A 7,281-nucleotide genomic window follows, 5' to 3' on the forward strand; every position below is an offset into this window, starting at 1 on the left:
CCTGTCGATGAGATATCGATGGGCATGCCTTACTCTCCCGACTGGATTACTGAGAGTTTAATCAGGGATCGATGGTCAAACAGACCAATGAGCGATAAACCAAACTGAACACGTATTGATGTCGGCATTTCCTATCATTTGTCGCAGGTTGTTTAGGGACCGGAGCAGCTTGCGACCGAGACGGTCCCCGGGGGTTTCTTTCTCTAAGGAGTGGAAACGATTAAGCAAAAGTCGTAGCAATAATCGATCACCTGATGTGTCGTTGGCCGTTCTTGCGGTATCGCCTGTCGATGAGATATCGATGGGCATGCCTTACTCTCCTGACTGTTTAATTGAGAGTTATAATCAGGGATCGATGGTCAAAAAGACCTATGAGCGATAAACCAAACTGAACACGTATTGATGTCGGCATTTCCTATCATTTGTCGCAGGTTGTTTAGGGACCGGAGCAGCTTGCGACCGAGACGGTCCCTTCCCGAAAGATGGTGAACCGAGTCGTCTGGCGTAAAAACCGGACGACTCGAAAGGGCTTGACCCTTTCAAGTGAGCGATAATCACATTCTACGCTCAGTTCGACAGCTACAAGGCAATCACTCGCTATGTTCAGAGCTAATACATGCAACACGCCGGCATTGTTTCCACCGACGCATGGATTCAAGACTGGTGCACTTATTAGTTAAACCGTTCGCCTCCGGGTGTTTCGAGTTCAAGTCTGGATGAGGATTGTTCTTGCTGGTAATAGCTTGAGCCCCTGAATAAGGGGTCGAAGCGTACATCTTGAGACCATGTACAACATATTACCAAATCGGCACCATGGGTTCGGGTGCAAGTGATGTAACCGTGAAAGATGTTGAGCAGCCCAACATCGGTTTACACACGCATAATAGGAAGGCAGCGCTGTCGACTGGTCAGTCGTGTAAGAAGTGTGCATTATCGATCACAAATATATTGGTGATCTGTAGGTTGCGCATACACCATGCCCGGTGTAAAGTGCCGTGGTCCCCCCCGGGGGGCTGCATCAAACCGTTCGCCACGCGAACTACCCAATGGAACGAACTCGATGCATTTAATAAGAAGAAGAGATGATAATGAAACACGGTCGATTTAAGAGTTGAAAACGTTGAAATACCTATAAGCAAGTCTTAAGTTGGTGGTGACCGTTACGCCCCAACAAATTGGTGCCTTACCCTACACCAAAGAGCCATTCAACATGGTTCAAGTGAGCGATAATCACGCTCTACGCTCAGTATGACAGCTGCAAGGCAATCACTCGCTAAGTTCAGAGCTAATACATGCAACACGCCGGCATTGTTTCCACCGACGCATGGATTCAAGACTGGTGCACTTATTAGTTAAACCGTTCGCCTGCGGGTGTTTCGAGTTCAAGTCTGGATGAGGATTGTTCTTGCTGGTAATAGCTTGAGCCCCTGAATAAGGGGCCGAAGCGTACATCTTGAGAGTAAATGTACAACATATTACCAAATCGGCACCGTGGGTTCTGGTGCAAGTGATGTAACCGTGAAAGATGTTGAGCAGCCCAACATCGGTTTACACACGCATAATAGGAAGGCAGCGCTGTCGACTGGTCAGTCGTGTAAGAAGTGTGCATTATCGATCTCCAATATATGAGCTCAGTATGACAGCCCAATTGGTAATCCTCGGGACCTCCAGAAAGGAAGCTGGATGAGGATTACCAAATCGAAAGTTGATAAGTGTAGTGGTACCACTTAGTCAACTTGTATCCCGAAAGATGGTGAACCGAGTCGTCTGGCGTAAAAACCGGACGACTCGAAAGGGCTTGACCCTTTCAAGTGAGCGATAATCACATTCTACGCTCAGTTCGACAGCTACAAGGCAATCACTCGCTATGTTCAGAGCTAATACATGCAACATGCCGGCATTGTTTCCACCGACGCATGGATTCAAGACTGGTGCACTTATTAGTTAAACCGTTCGCCTCCGGGTGTTTCGAGTTCAAGTCTGGATGAGGATTGATCTTGCTGGTAATAGCTTGAGCCCCTGAATAAGGGGTCGAAGCGTACATCTTGAGACCATGTACAACATATTACCAAATCGGCACCGTGGGTTCTGGTGCAAGTGATGTAACCATGAAAGATGTTGAGCAGCCCAACATCGGTTTACACACGCATAATAGGAAGGCAGCGCTGTCGACTGGTCAGTCGTGTAAGAAGTGTGCATTATCGATCACAAATATATTGGTGATCTGTAGGTTGCGCATACACCATGCCCGGTGTAAAGTGCCGTGGTCCCCCCCGGGGGGCTGCATCAAACCGTTCGCCACGCGAACTACCCAATGGAACGAACTCTATGCATTTAATAAGAAGAAGAGATGATAATGAAACACGGTCGATTTAAGAGTTGAAAACGTTGAAATACCTTTAAGCAAGTCTTAAGTTGGTGGTGACCGTTACGCCCCAACAAATTGGTGCCTTACCCTACACCAAAGAGCCATTCAACATGGTTCAAGTGAGCGATAATCACGCTCTACGCTCAGTATGACAGCTGCAAGGCAATCACTCGCTAAGTTCAGAGCTAATACATGCAACACGCCGGCATTGTTTCCACCGACGCATGGATTCAAGACTGGTGCACTTATTAGTTAAACCGTTCGCCTGCGGGTGTTTCGAGTTCAAGTCTGGATGAGGATTGTTCTTGCTGGTAATAGCTTGAGCCCCTGAATAAGGGGCCGAAGCGTACATCTTGAGAGTAAATGTACAACATATTACCAAATCGGCACCGTGGGTTCTGGTGCAAGTGATGTAACCATGAAAGATGTTGAGCAGCCCAACATCGGTTTACACACGCATAAGGGGTTTATTGTTATCTGTAGGTTGCGCATACACCATACCCGGTGTAAAGTGCCGTGGTCCCCCAGGGGGCTGCATCAAAACGTTCGCCATGCGAACTACCCAATGGAACGAACTCGATGTATTGAAAGAGATGAACAATTAATAGCGAGAATAGGGGCCCGGAAGCAATTCCGCGGCCCTACGGTCGATTCAAGAGTTGAAACGTTGTACAATCGTGGATAGCACCTAGTGCTAATATGGTGAGAGATAATGTGTGAGGAAATTTAGTTTCCTAAAGTTTAGTTAGTGGTTTCCGTTGTGCCCTAACAAACTTAAAGTTGGTGGTGACCGTTACACCCCAACAAATTGGTGCCTTACCCAACACCAAAGAGCCATTCCATATGGTTCTAGAGAGAGAGAGTTGTGTGGAAATTTATTTCCCACTAAGCGAGTGTGTGTCTGTAGTGGAACGAATTCTGGTTGATCCTACCAGTAATATACGCTTGTCTCAAAGGTTAAGCCATGCATGTCTAAGTACAAACATAAATGAATGTGAAACCGCATAAGGCTCAGTATAACAGCTATAATTCACAAGATCATCCTACCACTAGTTACTTGGATAACTGTGGAAAAGCCAGAGCTAATACATGCATTATGCCGGGACTGTTGGCCTCCGGGTCGGCGGAACTGGTGCACTTATTAGTTAAACCAATCGCCTCCGGGCGCTTTGAGTTGAAATCTGGATAAGGATGCCGATCGTACGGTCGCTTGTCGACTGACGACAGATCTTTCAAATGTCTGCCCTATCAACCATTGATGGTAGTGTAGAGGACTACCATGGTTGCGACGGGTAACGGGGAATCAGGGTTCGATTCCGGAGAGGGAGCCTGAGAAATGGCTACCACATCCAAGGAAGGCAGCAGGCGCGTAAATTACCCAATCCCAGTACGGGGAGGTAGTGACGAGAAATAACAATATGGACCTCTCTAACGATGGTCCATAATTGGAATGAGTTGAGTATAAATCCTTCAACAAGGATCAAGTGGAGGGCAAGTCTGGTGCCAGCAGCCGCGGTAATTCCAGCTCCACTAGCGTATATTAAAGTTGTTGCGGTTAAAACGTTCGAAGTTGATTGCCCGTCCAGACACGTGACCGCCACGGGCGCCCGGTTACACGCCGGGGCCGTTCGTGCGCGCGCTCACGGCTGCGACTCACAATGGTGTACTTGGGCGTTACTCTGTGAACGAGTACCGTGCTACCGGTTAACTCCGGCACGGGCTCCTCATGGTGCTCAAGATACTCACATTTACCTTGAACAAATTAGAGTGCTCAAAGCAGGCTAAGACAAAGCGTCCGGCCCCCCCGTGGGGTTGGCGTTGGCCGAGAATAATCTTGCATGGAATAATGGAATATGACCTCGGTTTATACGATTTCGTTGGTTTGTCAGAAACCTAGAGGTAATGATTAACAGAAGTAGTTGGGGGCATTGGTATTACGGCGCGAGAGGTGAAATTCGTAGACCGTCGTAGGACCAACTGAAGCGAAAGCGTTTGCCATGGATGCTTTCTTTAATCAAGAACGAAAGTTAGAGGATCGAAGGCGATTAGATACCGCCCTAGTTCTAACCGTAAACGATGCCAATTAGCAATTGGGAGACGCTACCCCTATTCGGTGCTCTCAGTCGCTTCCGGGAAACCAAAATCGGGTTCCGGGGGAAGTATGGTTGCAAAGTTGAAACTTAAAGGAATTGACGGAAGGGCACCACAAGAAGTGGAGCTTGCGGCTTAATTTGACTCAACACGGGAAAATTTACCAGGTCCAAACTTATCGAGGTAAGACAGATTGATAGCTCTTTCTCAAATTTAAGGGTAGTGGTGCATGGCCGTTCTTAGTTCGTGGAATGATTTGTCTGGTTAATTCCGATAACGAACGTGACTCAAACATGCTAACTAGAACGCTGTCAGCAGTGCGCCTCCGGGCGCACCTGACGTTACAGCCGGGCGGCGCCTTCACGGGCGGTCGTCGGCTACGTTTGCCCTGCTTAGCGGGACAACTTGTGTTTAGCAAGCTGAGAATGAGCGATAACAGGTCCGTGATGCCCTTAGATGTTCTGGGCTGCACGCGTGCTACAATGTGGGTCGCAGCGTGTTCTCGCCAATAGGCGCCCCCATTCCGAGAGGAACGGGAAATCACTAAAATGCCCATCTAGTCGGGATTGGGGACTGCAACGGTCCCCATGAACCTGGAATTTCTAGTAAGCACTAGTCATTAGCTAGTGCTGATTACGTCCCTGCCCTTTGTACACACCGCCCGTCGCTACTACCGATGGATTATTTAGTGAGGTTTCTGGAGGCTTACCTTCCGCGGTTCCTTCGTGAGCTGCAGCTGGCATGGCTGAAGTTGACCGAACTTGATGATTTAGAGGAAGTAAAAGTCGTAACAAGGTTTCCGTAGGTGAACCTGCGGAAGGATCATTACTGATGATCGTCCGCGAGTGACCAACCATGGGCTGCCTTCGGTGTAGCTCGGTCGCTCGCTTGCTATGTGTCAGAATTTGTTGAAAGCCAACTTGTTCGTTGTACACTTTGATGGGTGACCATCACTGTGTCTCCGTGCCGAGCTAGATCTCCCCTAGCCGTAAGGCACTTGAACGCCCCTTCGACGACGAGTTGCATGTGTGTGGTATGTGTCAGAATCTGGTGAAGCTTTCTGCATGTGATGTGCCTTGTGTGGATCCGTGGCCATTGCATTGTGTCTGGTGCTTAGATACCCAGACACTTAGAACGCTTGCGCGGAAAGCAAACTCGATCGTTGTACACTTTGATGGGTGACCATCACTGTGTCTCCGTGCCGTGCTAGATCCCCCCTAGCCGTAAGGCACTTTGAACGCCCCTTCGACGACGAGTTACAAGAGTGTGGTATGTGTCAGAATCTGGTGAAGCTTTCTGCATGTGATGTGCCTTGTGTGGATCCGTGGCCATTGCATTGTGTCTGGTGTGTAGGTACCCAGACACTTAGAACGCTTGCGCGGAAAGCAAACTCGATCGTTGTACACTTTGATGGGCAACCATCACTGTGTCTCCGTGCCGTGCTAGATCTCCCCTAGCCGTAAGGCACTTTGAACGCCCCTTCGACGACGAGTTACAAGAGTGTGGTATGTGTCATAATCTGGTGAAGCTTTCTGCATGTGATGTGCCTTGTGTGGATCCGTGGCCATTGCATTGTGTCTGGTGTGTAGGTACCCAGACACTTAAGCAAACTCGATCGTTGTACACTGTGATGGGCGAGCATCACTGTGTCTCCGTGCCGTGTAAGAGCTCCCCTGGCCATCAGGCACTTGAAAGGTCCTTCGACGACGAGTTACAATAGTGGTGTGTTAGATACGTCAGGTGATGGTATCTACTGTTGTGCAATACGTATCCGGCCACGGCACGGAACGAACGGGAACTGTGGTGCAGACATACAAAGAGTTAAGCCTATTAGTCATTAACTCTAAGGACGGGGCCATGGGGCGGTACGCAAAGGATACGGATGAGCGAGTATGCAGGCCCAATACTCAATAGCTCGATCCGATCCAAGCACATGAGTTGACTGCGGCGCCAGGTTAACCAATGTGCTAGATTCTATTTGGCCAGTAGAATCTTGTGTCTTATGCGATTTGATACCAAGACACCAGAACGAAAGTTAGTTGAAGAGTTATTAAACTCTTATGAAGTATGGTTGTGCAATCACAACTTATGACTTTAACCTATAAAGTGGATATGGACTTGCAATTATAACATGGAATCTCTACACACCCCATGAGCTCGATCCAATCCACGCACACGAGTTGCCTGAGTAGCGACAGGTATACCGATGTGCAATACGTATCCGGCCACGGCACGGAACGAACGGGAACTGTGGTGCAGACATACAAAGAGTTAAGCCTACTAGTCATTAACTCTAAGGACGGGGCCATGGGGCGGTACGCAAAGGATACGGATGAGCGAGTATGCAGGCCCAATACTCAATAGCTCGATCCGATCCAAGCACATGAGTTGACTGCGGCGCCAGGTTAACCAATGTGCTAGATTCTATTTGGCCAGTAGAATCTTGTGTCTTACGCGATTTGATACCAAGACACCAGAACGAAAGTTAGTTGAAGAGTGATTAAACTCTTATGAAGAATGGTTGTGCAATCACAACTTATGACTTTAACCTATAAAGTGGATATGGACTATCAATTATAACATGGGGCACACACCATGTTCTCGATCCAATCCACGCACACGAGTTGCCTGAGTAGCGACAGGTATACCGATGTGCAATACGTATCCGGCCATAGGCACGGAACGAACAGGAACTGTGGTGCAGACATACAAGGGCCATGGGGCGGTACGCAAAGGATACGGATGAGCGAGTATGCAGGCCCAATACTCAATAGCTCGATCCGATCCAAGCACATGAGTTGACTGCGGCGTCAGGTTAACCG

Source organism: Anopheles funestus (genome assembly GCF_943734845.2).
Source record: "Anopheles funestus chromosome X unlocalized genomic scaffold, idAnoFuneDA-416_04 X_unloc_23, whole genome shotgun sequence".
Classification (NCBI taxonomy): Eukaryota; Metazoa; Arthropoda; class Insecta; order Diptera; family Culicidae; genus Anopheles; species Anopheles funestus.